General features: G+C 40.7%; 1 pseudogene; it reads right to left on the bottom strand.

Moving 5' to 3' along the window:
- Window positions 1–732: 732 nt before the first annotated feature.
- Window positions 733–2,804, bottom strand: LOC113330460 (annotated as a pseudogene).
- Between the last annotated feature and the right edge of the window lie 11,062 nt (window positions 2,805–13,866).

The following is a 13,866-nucleotide window of genomic DNA, read 5'->3' as shown; positions in this document are numbered from 1 at the left end:
TTGTGTAATTGTTTTTTCTACTTTTTACTACCTCTGGTAGTATATTTGTTGTACATTCTTCTGATGAAAAAAAAGAGAAATATGTATAATGAATGTGTACAATGCTTAAAATAACAAAACAATAATAAATCTAGATTAAAATTTTATGTAGACAACTAAAATATTGAGAATATTTTTGTGTAGATTGTAAAGCTCAATGCTCACCTATATTCTATCCAAGCAGATTTAGAGATCATTCACCAAAGACAAAGCACGTCGGGTATCAGTCAAGACTACTAAATTTGGATAAATTGAGATTCACTTTAGCCTAACTGAACCTAATTTAAGTACTGAATTTCTAATCTGACTGTATTTCTTTTTTTTAATTAACGATTTCCTAATTAAAAGCTGGCTATCTCAACTGAACTGCATCCCTGACTAACCGTAAAAGATAGCTATCTCAACTGACCTGCATCCCTGATTAACCGTCAAAGCTAGCTATGTCAACTACATAGTCTTCTTATATAGAGGTTTTAGTTTACCTGATTATATACAACAAGGAATAACTTCATGATCAAGAACGTTCTTAGCTAGAAAATGAAAGATATTAAAGTTGATATACAGTTACTTTTAAGGTGGATCCGAACACCCTAAACCAAGTATCCACCCTATATTTGAATCCAACTAATGCTACCCCTTTATTTTATTAGAGATAGTAAATTACCTTCTCCCCTAAAACGATATTCTGCGCTTTTAAAGCTTTTTCCTATCATTTATAACAACAACAATGTATAAGCATGAAAAATTTGTCACCTTTGATTAGTCAAACGTATATAAAGCATGTTTTTCTGTATGTAAGAGGAATGGAGAGGATAAAACCTTTGATTAGTCAAACATATATAAATTTGTCACTCCCATCCCCCCACCCACCCCCAACCTCCCCAAAAGAAAAAGTAAATCCTTGATTATTTGAGTGTCAGAGTTATCCGTTAATTAAATTGCAATCTAATTACAAAATGCATGTGTTTATTCTATTTAAAGGCGCTACAATTGATATTTGTATACAAAGAGATACATGCATCTCTACTGAACTTAGACATTTTAGATGATACGCAGATGATTCGGCTGCCACATGGTAAGTATAATGTTTCATCTTACATATTAATATACGAGGGAGGATCCATGGACACTCTTAAATGGACAAGGTCGGACAAGATTAGTGCCATTTTTTCCGTAAAACCCAAACGATAATGAATTTAAGTCTAATATTTTAATGGTATATTCTTCTTAGAAAACTATACATTCCTAGCAAAAATGAATGCAATTCGAGATAACAAACCTGACCATCTACCTATCTTAATTTCCACCGTTAATTTTGAACGGCTGATATTCAAAGGGGTAGATGGTGGTTTTAAACATCTCGAATTGTGCTCATTTATTGTAGGAATGTAGAGTCTTATTAGAAGAGTATACCGTCAAAATATTAGACTTAAATTCATTGTCATGAGTTTTACGGAGAAAATGGTGCAAATCTTGTCCGACCTTGTCCATCTAAGAGTGTCCATGGATCATCCCTCTATATATACAGACCTAATAAATAAATACGTACCTTTGGTTTCTTTGCATAACTTCAACTTTGGCCTTAACTAAGGTATATTCTGAGGACCAGTTGCCCCATAATAAGAAGCACCAATCAAGTTACAAGCTATATCAGTGCTGTGAGTTATTTATCACTGAATTAACTAATTTCATTATGCATTTTAGACCTTAAGTCATATGAAGAACCCTAACTATAAATTCACAGTGATGGATCACTGCTAAAGAAAATTAGATTAAAAAGGAGCAAAAGAGATGCATGGAGGACATGCTTAATATAGTTAGACATGCATCCAGTGTGATAATTTTGTATTAATCCACCATTAAGGATATCAAAGAAATAATATTCCATGCTATTGTTATTTTTTCTTAAACAACCCGTTTACTAAAACTTACAAATGAGAGGAAAAATATATATGAAATCAGGGAATTTCCAACTCAATCAAAGATGTTTAACTAACTTGAACGATCTCCCTCCTTCCGCATCATAGAGGCTTAGGTGATTTTTCCTGACATATTGTGGGTACCAATATATATGGGTGAATTTCTTTTTACCTTATACGAAATTGAGATATACCAAGATAATCAGTTCAAGCTGATCCGTAGGCCGCTAATAAAGCTTATCGATTATATCTTTTTCTTCTGAAGGAATGGCTTATTGATCTTAGCTTGAACTGAGCTTCATCTATAACAATGTGTATGTGGACATATCTTGTCATGAGCTTCAAACTAGAGGTTATCAATTTGTATATATGCAATACTCACGTACCCGTAATTCTTGATCAGTTGCAACAAGCTCTTCCGCAACACAACATTGTCTTTCATATCGTTCAAGGATGGCGTCCATGCTGCGTTAGTGCACCAAAATTTAAGAGGTTAAAAGAAAAGAAGCAGTCGTACATGAACTCGGAAGCTTAGATGGTGGAGCGAAATAATATTGACCCTTAGTTTACATGAATATGGACCACAATTTTGTTAAAAGTTTATTACAACTAATCCGGTTAGATCGAGGAAATAAGTAGATAGAGTACCGAGTACGTACCAAGCATTGGTAGGGTATTCAAATAGTTCTCCTTTGGGTGAAAAACAATCAGAGCAACTTCAGCATCACATAAAACAGAAATTTCATTAGCTTTCGTAATTAAATCAGGCTTTCTCTTTGAGAAAGTAACTTGTCTATTGTTCTTGTTTTCTATCCTCTTCAGCTGTACTCTACTTATTTTTCCCATCCTCTCTTCTTTTTCTTTGATTCTTATAAAGGTAGGAATTAGGAGCAAATGACAAAACAAGGTTAAGAAAAAAAATCCTAGTATATCATTGTCGTTACTAAAAAGGAGAAGGCAAAGAAACCCGAGTATGATAACAATCCAATATCACAACAATAACGAGAATGAAAGTTGAGAAGAATCTTGAAACAAAATATAATAAAAAACATATTTTAGGTTTTTCCTTTTCTCCACCTTCCTCCTCATTTTTTTGGAAAACAACCTTTTTGCATGATGCAGAACTGTAAGCGTCTGTTTGGCACGCCAGTTTTAGATATTGTGTACTATATATATGTACCACGAGGGAAACAACCCCCTTTTAAGCGTTTTCCATGTGCCCTATGCGTGGTTTCTATCACACCAGTGTTTCAGTTGCAAAACTATATTTTCAACTTATTTCAATCCTCCTTAGTTTCAGTCAGTACTCAGTATGTATACTGTCTTAGGTTGAGGAGTTTTTTGCTTTCTCTATCTGGACAGTAGCCTGTTACTAGTCATTTTCTCTCCGGGTAGTACAAGACTCCTTGTACTCTCGTTTTTGATCAATATACTTTTCTTTACCGATCAAAAAAAAAAAACTATATTTTCACCTACTTTATATTGAATAAATTTTGAGTACAGAATTACTTTTCTAACATGTATTTGGAGTGAAACTTTATGTTTTCACCTCCACTAGTTACCCTAAGGGCCTTAACATACTCCAGTAATAAGCTACATTAATTAATTAAACTACTTTTGATGATACCCAGGGAAGTATAATAACTGTTTTTCTAATTTATTATTATTATTATTATATAAAAAGTCACCCCAGGGGCATATTATTAAAAATCAACATCAAAATAAACATTACAAAAGATGGTGGGCAACCTAGCAACAAGCTTGGCACCAACACCTTTCTGAATGACGATCCATAGCCTATGAAAAAGAGAATAGCCTAACTTAAAATTGGCATCATGTATTGCCATGCAATTTCTTAGTCTCTTCATAAAAATTAAAAAATCCGTACCAATCTCACCAAAAGTGGAGAAGGCCAACACACCAAAACCATAACCGAGTGAAGTGCAAACATCTAAGTGTTTATTGTTCTTGCGAGTGATAGCTGCAGAAATAGCATGACCTGGTATGAAGTTGCGAGTTCTAGCATTAGTGAATGGAGAGACCCCTGCGACATCAAGACAAACATATTTACCATCTTCCCAATTATAAACCATGATGTCCGCTGGCCTAAGGTCTTTGTTGTTAATGACGCCCAAAGAAACCTCTTTTCTAGCTACAACACCGACCTATAACACATATCTCCAAGATATCTTTTACTAAATCATGTCTGAATTTAAGCCCAACCTCGCTAGCACAATGAATGGCGTGATCTCCAAAGATATCCATAAGATCGCCACAACAAGAACACTTACTATCTTTAGCAAAAAGGGGTATGGCCAAACGGTATTGCAAGACAGAGCTAAACTGCCTAGACCTAACTTCCTGGTTAAGACCAGGTATAGGCATTGCCTTAAACAAGTCCATAGCATGTTCCGATCTATTGCATTTCCAAACAGTAGCCTCACGCGTAGATAAAGAGAAGCTAGAAGGTACCTTTTCCCGAATAAAACCAAAGTAGATAGCTTCCAAAGACTTCATGTATTTGGGGCGGCATCATTAATGTTGAAATCAGGAGAGGAAATCCCACAAGCTTGCGTGAAACCCTGTAATGCACTATGGAAACCATGGCATAAGTCAGCTGTTACACGCAACTTCAAAATAGAATTCTGCAAGTGCTGGGTTTGTGCCTGAGATGCAAGGTAGCAGTACTTCATAGTATCTGACATAGTAAGTATACCAAGACCACCATCTTTGATGGGGAGAGTGGCTAGTCGTTGCTGAACTAAGCCAAAACCAGCCCCATCTCCGACCACAAGGCGACGAAGATATTGCATGAGATAATCATCAAAACGATTAGCAACAGTCTGAAGCGCCTTGGGGCAAGTGTTGCGTAGGGCAAAATATAACCTCGATACTCCAGTACAACTACGTAAAAGCAAAAGTTCACATTGAGGATCATGCAACTCTTGAATCTTGTCCATGAGATGAACGGTTTTATCTACCCTATTCATCACTATATTGCTGCAGAAGTTCGTATCTAGGCTGACTGGTCCACCAAGAAATTTTACACCATCCTTTGGATTACCAATATTCGCAGGAAAGGCATTGTCAGCCTCCCTTCTCAGGTCATAAGAAGGCCAGAATAATTATGTCTTTGAAATATTCAGATGTAACCCGTAACCTGGTCCATCAGCTTGAAGAATCTTCAGAGCCTTGGACACTTCCATAGTGTCCCCTGCGATGGTTCCATCGTCTAGGTACCGGGCATGGAAATCCAATGTATAATTAGCTGCAATTATCTCGACAAGCGAGTGTAAAGCTAAGGCAAATAGTAGGGGACCGAGAGGGTCGCCCTTCTGAACACCTTGTGTCGAGGAGAGAACGTGATCTCGATAGTATAGCCTGGCGGGTTTCATATAACATAATTCAACCCAATGAGAAATGCTAGGACAGTGTGCTCGTACCTCCCTGATAATAGTGGACCGATCAACAAGATTGAATGCGTTCGAAAAATCTATTAGCAATATAGATTTTGTGTTATCGGATCCATGCAACTCAAGCAATCTGTTCGCAGAGTGTAAAATCCCCTCCCCGCCGCAAGGAATGCCAACACCATATTGGTAATTTCCTACGTAAGAGTTCAGGTCTTTACAAACCGAATTGGCAGCTAACTTAGAACATAATCTACGCCATATGGTACCTACCGCGATAGGTCTCAACCCACCACCAGGTTTGAGTAGTGGGGTCAAGGGTGCACTGGCTACAAATTCTCCAAGGATTAGAGGAAATTTACCCGCGAGCCACAGATTCACCACAGCAGTAATCGACAGCAGCAACTCTTCAGCAATTGCAGCTCCAGCTCCACTAATAGAATCAAGCAGATGCTGAGCTCTGAGACCGTCCCTACCATAGGACGTTCCCTTTGGGAAAATTTTAAGCGATGTGAGTACATAGCTTCCACAGATAGAGCAGATGATGAAATAGCATCCGTAGGTATAACAGGAGGCCGAGCCAAAGGGTGTCTCTGTTGAAGTTCGAACAATGTATACGAAGTTGGTGGAGAAACGCCGTTAGACGAGAGGATACGAATGGCTGCGGTATAGTGGCTATAACTCAACTTTCTCCTATAGGCCACCAAATGCTTATTTGTCTTCTTTTTGCTGGGAGCACGCTGTTTAGGAGGTTGTTTGGTTAGGCCAAGCAAATGTTGAACTAAACTGATACAACCTGAAAGGTTCCTTCCAAGTCAACAAAGCTTTGTTAATTACAGCCGTATGTAGCTTCTTTCTGTTTCCCGAGCGTTTCTCGCTTGAGCTTTGAGGTTCGTACAGGTTCAAGGTGCAAATCGGCAGTTGAAGCAGACGTATCCAGGCCGTAAGGTTCACGGGATTTGCAAGAACAAAGTCTAAAACAGATTTCAGAGTGCGCGAGAAGTGGAGCCTGCAATGCGGTGGGATACTGACAGTCGTGGTAATTTGTTTCTGCAGCATTTAATTGAGTAACTCCACCGTAAGGCCAGCAGCTTCATCACTAACTGGATCGCATGGCACAGCGTTATCAACTGCAACATGTATCACAACAGGTGGCTTCTCAACACCGTGGATAAGAAAGTCTGCACCAAAACCATTATTATTATTTTATTTTTTAAAAAGGACACCCAAGGGTATTTTATTATTTTTATTTTTTAAAACTAATTTTTATTTTTATTATTATTATTATTATTTTTTATGAAAGGGGGCCACTGAGGCATTTATTAAGCAAACCAAAAGAGAAAACTACAATGACTTGGTTGGGAGTCGCGCAACAATTTGCGCACCAACACCTTTCTGAATAATAATACCTAGCCTATGAAATAGAATACTGCCTAAATGATTATTCACATCGTGATCTGCCATACAGTTCTTCAATCTCTTCACGAAATCAATGATGTCGTCTCCTAGTTCCCCTAAGGTTGAAAATGCTAACACACCGAAACTGTACCCATGAGCGGAACATATATCAGCATACTTGTTACGCTTGCGGGTAATAGCGGCTGAAATAGCATATCTTGGGGTGAAACTTCGGTTACCCCCTTTAGAAAATGGGGAGACGCCCGTGACGTCGAAACATATGTCGCGTCCATTTTCCCAATTATAGACCATGATATCTGCTGGTTTGAGAGGAGTGTTCCTGTTTGTTGTGAGGCCAAGTGCGATTTCTTTCCTTACTGCAACTCCAGCTTTGTAACATAATTCCGCAAAGAGATCTCTTACCATATCGTGTCGATATTTCAGACCAAACTCACTAGCACAGTGGATGGCGTGATCCCCGAACCGATCCATGGCTCTTTTGCAGCAAGAACAAATGCTATCGTCGTCGAAAAGAGGAATCCCAAGACAGTATTGTAGCACTGCCCTGAATTGACGCGGCCCAATGGACTGATTCAGACCCTGAATGGGAACAGCCTTAAGGTAGTCTTGTGCGTGTGCTTTCTTGTTGCACTGCCATAGAATGGCATCCCGTTCTGACATGGTATAAGTGGTTGATATAGTTTTCATAACAACCTCAAAATAACACTTCGCCAGGAGGTGCATAGGCTGGGGGGCGAAGTCTCTGATGTTGAAAGAAGAAGTAGATAAACCACAAAATTGCATGAAAGAAGCAACTGCACTATGAAAGTTAGGGCCGAGATCAGTTGAAATAGGTAGGAGTTTGCTTTGCAGGTGTTCGGTTTGATAGCAGGAGGCGATGTAGCAGTATTGGATGGTGTCTGCCATAGAATAAACTCCCAGACCTCCACAATTGATAGGTAAGGTAGCTATGCGCTGTTGCAGTTGTCCAAAGCCTGGACCATCAGCAGTGATTATATACTGCAGGAACTGAATAAGGTGTTGATCAAAACGTCTTTGTGCATCCTGCATGACTTGGGGCCGTGTTGTACGCATAGAAAAATACAATTTGGAGACACCAGCACAATTACGGAGGAGTAGCAGCTCACTCTGGGGGTGTTTTAACTTTTTGATGCAATCCATCAGGTGTTTAGTTTTGTTGACCCTAGCCATGATTGTGTCGCTGCAGTATTGGTCATTTAAGATGACAGGTCCTCCCAATAAGCGCAAACCATCAGAAGGTCTGCAAATCTCTGCCGGAAAAGCCGCTCTACTTCTGGGGTCTGAGTTAGGCCAAAAAACTTCAGTTTTTCGAATGTTTAAATCCAAACCTCTTGCAGGTCCATCAGCTTGTATGATCTGTAGTGCTTTAGCCACTTCCAAGGTATCCCCAATTAATGTACCGTCATCTAAATACCATGCATTGAGGTCCAAAGAACACTGCGATGCTATTTTACAAACAAGAGGATGTAGTGCCAAAGAGAAGAGTAGGGGACCAAGAGGGTCTCCTTGTTGAACTCCTTGTGCGGAAGACAAGGTGAACTCATTGTAATATAATTTGGCAGGTTTTGCATAGCAAAATTCTACCCACTTCGATATACTTGGGCATTTCGCACGAACCTCATTGATTATGACAGTTCAATTGACCACATTAAAGGCATTAGAAAAATCGACTAGTATCATAGTCAAGTTGTCATGGGTACCTTTCAGTTCCAATAGTCGATTTGCAGAGTGTAGTATACCTTCACCACCACATGGAATGCCCACTCCGAATTGATGTTTACCAAGGTATGCCGTCATGTCTTGAAGTACCGCTGTAGCAGCTAATTTGGAGCATAATCTCCTCCAGATTGTACCCACTGCAATCGGTCGAATGCCTCCACCAGGCTTAAGCAATGGGGTTAACGGTGCATTCGCTATGTATTGGCCAAGGGATGATGGGCATTTACCAGCAAGCCACAGGTTAACAACTCCTGTTATGGAAACAAGAAGTTCATCCGAGACTGTTGTTGCTGCTCCACTGGTTGCGTCTAACAGATGTTGGGCACGAAGACCATCACGGCCGCACGACGTTCCCTTCGGGAAGCTTTTCAAGGCCTTCAGCACAGCTTGGACATCTACAGATATTGCAGCAGAGTTGGGGTCCTCATGAGGTATAATAGGTGGTCGTACTTGAGGGTGTTTTTGTTGTAATTCATGGAGTGTGTCAGGATTTGCAGGGGCTACTCCATTGGATGATAAAATACGTATAGCAGCGGTATAATGACCAAATTGAAGCTTCTTATGACAGGCCTCAATATTGGTTTTGGGTTTCTTCCGCAAGGGTTGTTTACGTTGCTGCAGTATGGCTTCATCTTGTGTTTCCTTTTCAAGTAATTGATGGACAATACTGACACATCCATTCGACTCACTCCATTTAAGTAGGCTTTGATTAATTGCTGCAATTTGCAGTTTCTTCCGTGTAAGTGATCTCTCTTCACTGGCATTGTTGGGCAGATATAGATTAAGTGTGCAAATGGGTAGTAACTGTAACCACACAGTAAGGTCCTCAGGTTTAGCAAGCACTTTTTCAAGTGATGTTTTCAATGCCTTCGAGAAGTTCAATCTACAAGGTGGTGGAGTATTGGCAGTTGTGGTGAAACGTTTCTGATACACCAGATCAAGCAGTTCAAGGGACAAACCTGGAGATTCATCCTGCACTGCAGAGACATCCACCACAGGGGGGGGGCATATTCAGAAGGCTTATCTATTCCATGGATTAAAAATTCCGCATGTCTGCCATTGTAGGGACCTGTTAGGATATTGCCATTACGTGGACGACAAGCACGCTTCCAGGACTGCACTTTCATACAATCACCACACAACCACATCTGTAATTGTAGGAGTAATCTTTCCCAGGCATTGTACACATTATTATTAGTACGAATCCTTTCTTTGCATACTGTTAATCGCGCTTTAGATGGCCAATGTTGATCACGAATATGCTGGATGATAGAGGTTTTAACATAACCTCTGCTGTTATACCCATCCATACAATCGTCAAAGTGTTTGAAAGGACAATGTACCAAAATGCCATCTGGTGAATCGACAGTTTCATCAGTGTCTGAGAGGGATTGATCTTCAGAAGATGATAGATTCCTTGTTCTTGGCATTGCAGAAACCTTAGTAACTGCAATAACCGCTCGATAATCTTCTGAAAAATTCGTAAGCCTGCACACAAGCGGTATCAATCTGTAGGGAAAAAAGTGAGGGATCGAATGATATACAGGTTGAGTAGATTTTAGGCTGCTAGATTGTAGGAGGGAGAAAAGATAATTCTCGGCTTTCAATCACCGGAATTTTTCGCCAGAGCCGCTCCTTATTATTATTATTATTATTTATTTATTATTATTATTATTATTATTATGAAAGGGGGCCACAGAGGCATTTATTAAGAAAAACCAAGAGGTATATTTACAGAGACTTGGTAGGGAGACGCGCAACAAGTTGCGCTCCGATGCCTTTTTGAATAATAATTCCTAACCTATGGAAAAGAGAACTGCCTAAATGGTTATTTACATCGTGAGTGGCCATACAGTTCTTCAATCTCTTCATGAAGTCAATAATATCATCCCCTAATTCGCCCAAGGTTGTGAAAGCCAATACACCGAAACTATATCCATGGGACGAACATAACTCTGCACATTTGTTACGCTTTCGGGTAATTGTTGCAGTAATGGCATGTCCTGGAGTGAAGCTACGGTTGCCACCTTTAGAAAATGGGGAGACACCGGTGACATCAAAGCAAATATCACGTCTGTTTTCCCAATTATAGACCATTATATCCGCCGGATTGGGAGGGGTATTCCTATCCGCTGTGGGCATCGAAACTTCTTTCCTTTGCTGCGACGCCGGCTTTATAACATAGCTCAGAAAACAGGTCTCTCACCAAATCGTGGCGAAATTTCAGTCCCACCATACTTGCACAATGGATAGCGTGGTCTCCAAAACAGTCCATAATCCGGTTGCAGCAAGTACAAAGGCTATCCTCCTCGAAAAGCGGTATGCCTAGTTTATACTGAAGAACTGACTGGAATTGGCGCGGCCCAACAGACTGGTTCAATCCATGAATTGGGATAGCTTTAAGATAGTCTTGCGCATGAGCTCTTTTGTTGCACTTCCATAAAATGGAGTCACGTTCCGACATGACAAAGGTGGTTGGAAGAGTCTTCGTAACAGCATCGAAATAACGAGTCGCCAGGTGGTGCATAGGCTGGGGGCAATGTCATTGATGTCGAACGACGACGAAGACAAACCACAAGTTTGCAAGTAAGAGTCCAAAGCTGACTGGAAGTTGGGACCGAGTTCTGATGAACCTTGCAAGATAGTGTTTTGCAGATGCTTGGTTTGGTAATATGAAGCAATGTAGCAATACTGACTAGTATCTGCCATTGTGTAGACTCCCATACCTCCGTAGTTAATAGGTAGCGTAGTTATACGCTGTTGAAGCTGTCTGAAACCTGGTCCATCCGCGGTAACTAAATAACGCAAAAACTGGATAAGCTTGTGGTCAAAACGCTGCTGGGCAGAGTCCAAGACTTGAGGCCGAGTTGTTTTCATGGTAAAGTATAACTTTGAGACACCAGCACTGTTACGAAGGAGTAACAACTCGCTTTGCGGGTCTTTCAGCTTTTTAATACAATCCATGAGATGGGTAGTTTTGTCGACACGATCCAGGACTGTATTGCTGCAATAGTCGGAGTTTAAACTGATAGGACCACCCAGCAAACGGACACCTTCAACATGCCTACCAATTTCCGGTGGGAAATACTGAGTGCAGCGTACATCTGGGGTAGGACAGAACACCTCAGTCTTTTGGATATTCAGACATAACCCTTTTGTTGGGCCATCTTCTCTTATAATCTGCAAGGCTTTGGCGACTTCTGTAGATTCTCCTATTAGTGTTCCATCGTCCAAGTACCAGGAGTGAAGATCAAGCGTGCATTGTGAAGCTATCTTACTTATAAGAGGGTGTAGTGCAAGAGAGAAGAGAAACGGTCCCAGTGGATCTCCTTGTCGAACACCTTGTGCAGACGACAATGTGTGTTCGTTGTAGTATAACTTGGCCGGCTTATCATAACAGAACTCGACCCATTTCGAGATACTAGGGCATCTTGCACGAACTTCATTGATTAAAACAGTCCAACTGACTAAATTAAAGGCGTTGGTAAATTCTATAAGCAACATTGTCATGTTGTCATGGTTACCTTTTAATTCGAGCAGACGGTTGGTAGAATGCACGATGCCTTCACCCCCACAGGGAATCCCAACACCAAACTGGTGGTTGCCGAGGTAGACTCATGTCTTTGAGGACCGCATTAGCAGCGAGTTTGGAACACAGACGACGCCAAATTGTACCCACATCAATCGGACGTAACCCCCCTCCAGGTTTAAGTAATGGGGTTAAGGGTGCGCTTGCAATGTATTCTCCCAGAACTGAAGAACAAATGCCGGAGAGCCACAGATTCACGACCCCAGTGATGGAAGCAAGAACATCTTCTGACACAGCAGCTGCTGCGCCACTAGTAGCATCTAATAGATGTTGAGCACGAAGGCCATCATGACCGCAGGACGTGCCTTTCGGGAAGCTTCGTATAGCTTTCAGCACTGCCTGAGTATCCACTGAAATGGCAGCAGATGCAGGCTCCACAGATGGGATAGTTGGTGATCTCGCAGGAGGATGTTTCTGTTTTAATTCGTGGAGTGTGTCAGGAGTAGGAGGTGCCACACCATTGGAGGATAATATGCGGATAGCTGCAGTATAGTGACCTGCACTCAGTTTCTTTTGACAGGCTTCAACATTTGTTTTTCACTTCTTCCGTTGGGGTCCTTTACGTTGCTGTTGTGTAGCCTGGTTCTGCTGTGCAACTTCGAGAAGGTGCCGAACAATATTGATACATCCGTGAGGTTTACACCATTGCAGTAAAGATTGATTGATGGCTACTATTTGGAGTTTCTTCCTCATACTTGATCTACTTTCATTGGAATTATTTGGCACATACAGGTTCAAGGTACATATAGGTAGCAACAGTAATTCTAACCAAAGGGAAAGCTCACCTGGATTGGCCAACACTTTGTCAAGCGTACTTTGTAAAGCCCTTGAGAAGTTCAATCTACACGGTGGTGGTATAATGGATGTTGTAGTGAATTGCTTCTGATAAACCAAGTCAAGCAACTTTAGGGACAAGACAAGTGTATCGTCAGGCATATCTGATGATTCTGCAGAAACAACTTCAGAGGGTAAAGCATCTGACACGGGTTTATTTATCCCATGTATCAGAAAATCAGCCTGACGACCGTTGTAAGGCCCTGTTAATATGTTGCCATTATGGGGACGACAAGGACGCTTCCGAGATTGAACCGTCATACAATCGCCGCATAACCACATCTGCAATTTCTGTAAGAGTCTCTCCCAGGCGTTGTATACATGAACATTAGTACAAATCCTTTCTTTACAGGTTGTCAAAATTGCTGAAGATGGCCAGTGATGATCGCGTATGTGACGAAGAATTGAGGTTTTGGCATAGCCTCTACCATTGTATCCATCTTGGCAGTCTTCAAAGTTTTTGAAAGGACAATGTACAAACCTTCCGTCTGTTGAATCAGTGCAGGGATCAACAGCCTCCTCCGTGTCTGAGAGTGATTGCTCTTGGGAAGATGAAGCGTTTCTGGTGTTAGGAATTGCAGCAACCACAGTAACCGCAATAACCGTTCCACAGAAACTGAAGGATCAGCAAAACTCACACAAAAATGGTATCAAAACGCAGGGAAAAAGATGGCAGATGAAGTAATATACATGATGAAGTGATTAATGGGTACTAGGAGTCGTGAAATAATACAAGAATTAATATGGGTTTTCAATCGCCCATATTATCGCCGGAGTTTCACTCTCCGGAGCATTATTATTATTCCATATGGGTACTAGGAGTTATGTCATTAGTGTTAAATAATAATATTTATTTATAATTCTTATTATTATATTTAAAAGAACGCGCCCCTAGCTCAGCTGGTCATCCCCGTTT

This window comes from Papaver somniferum, unplaced genomic scaffold, assembly GCF_003573695.1.
Source record: "Papaver somniferum cultivar HN1 unplaced genomic scaffold, ASM357369v1 unplaced-scaffold_118, whole genome shotgun sequence".
NCBI lineage: Eukaryota > Viridiplantae > Streptophyta > Magnoliopsida > Ranunculales > Papaveraceae > Papaver > Papaver somniferum.
This window is presented reverse-complemented; position numbering and strand designations above follow the sequence as displayed.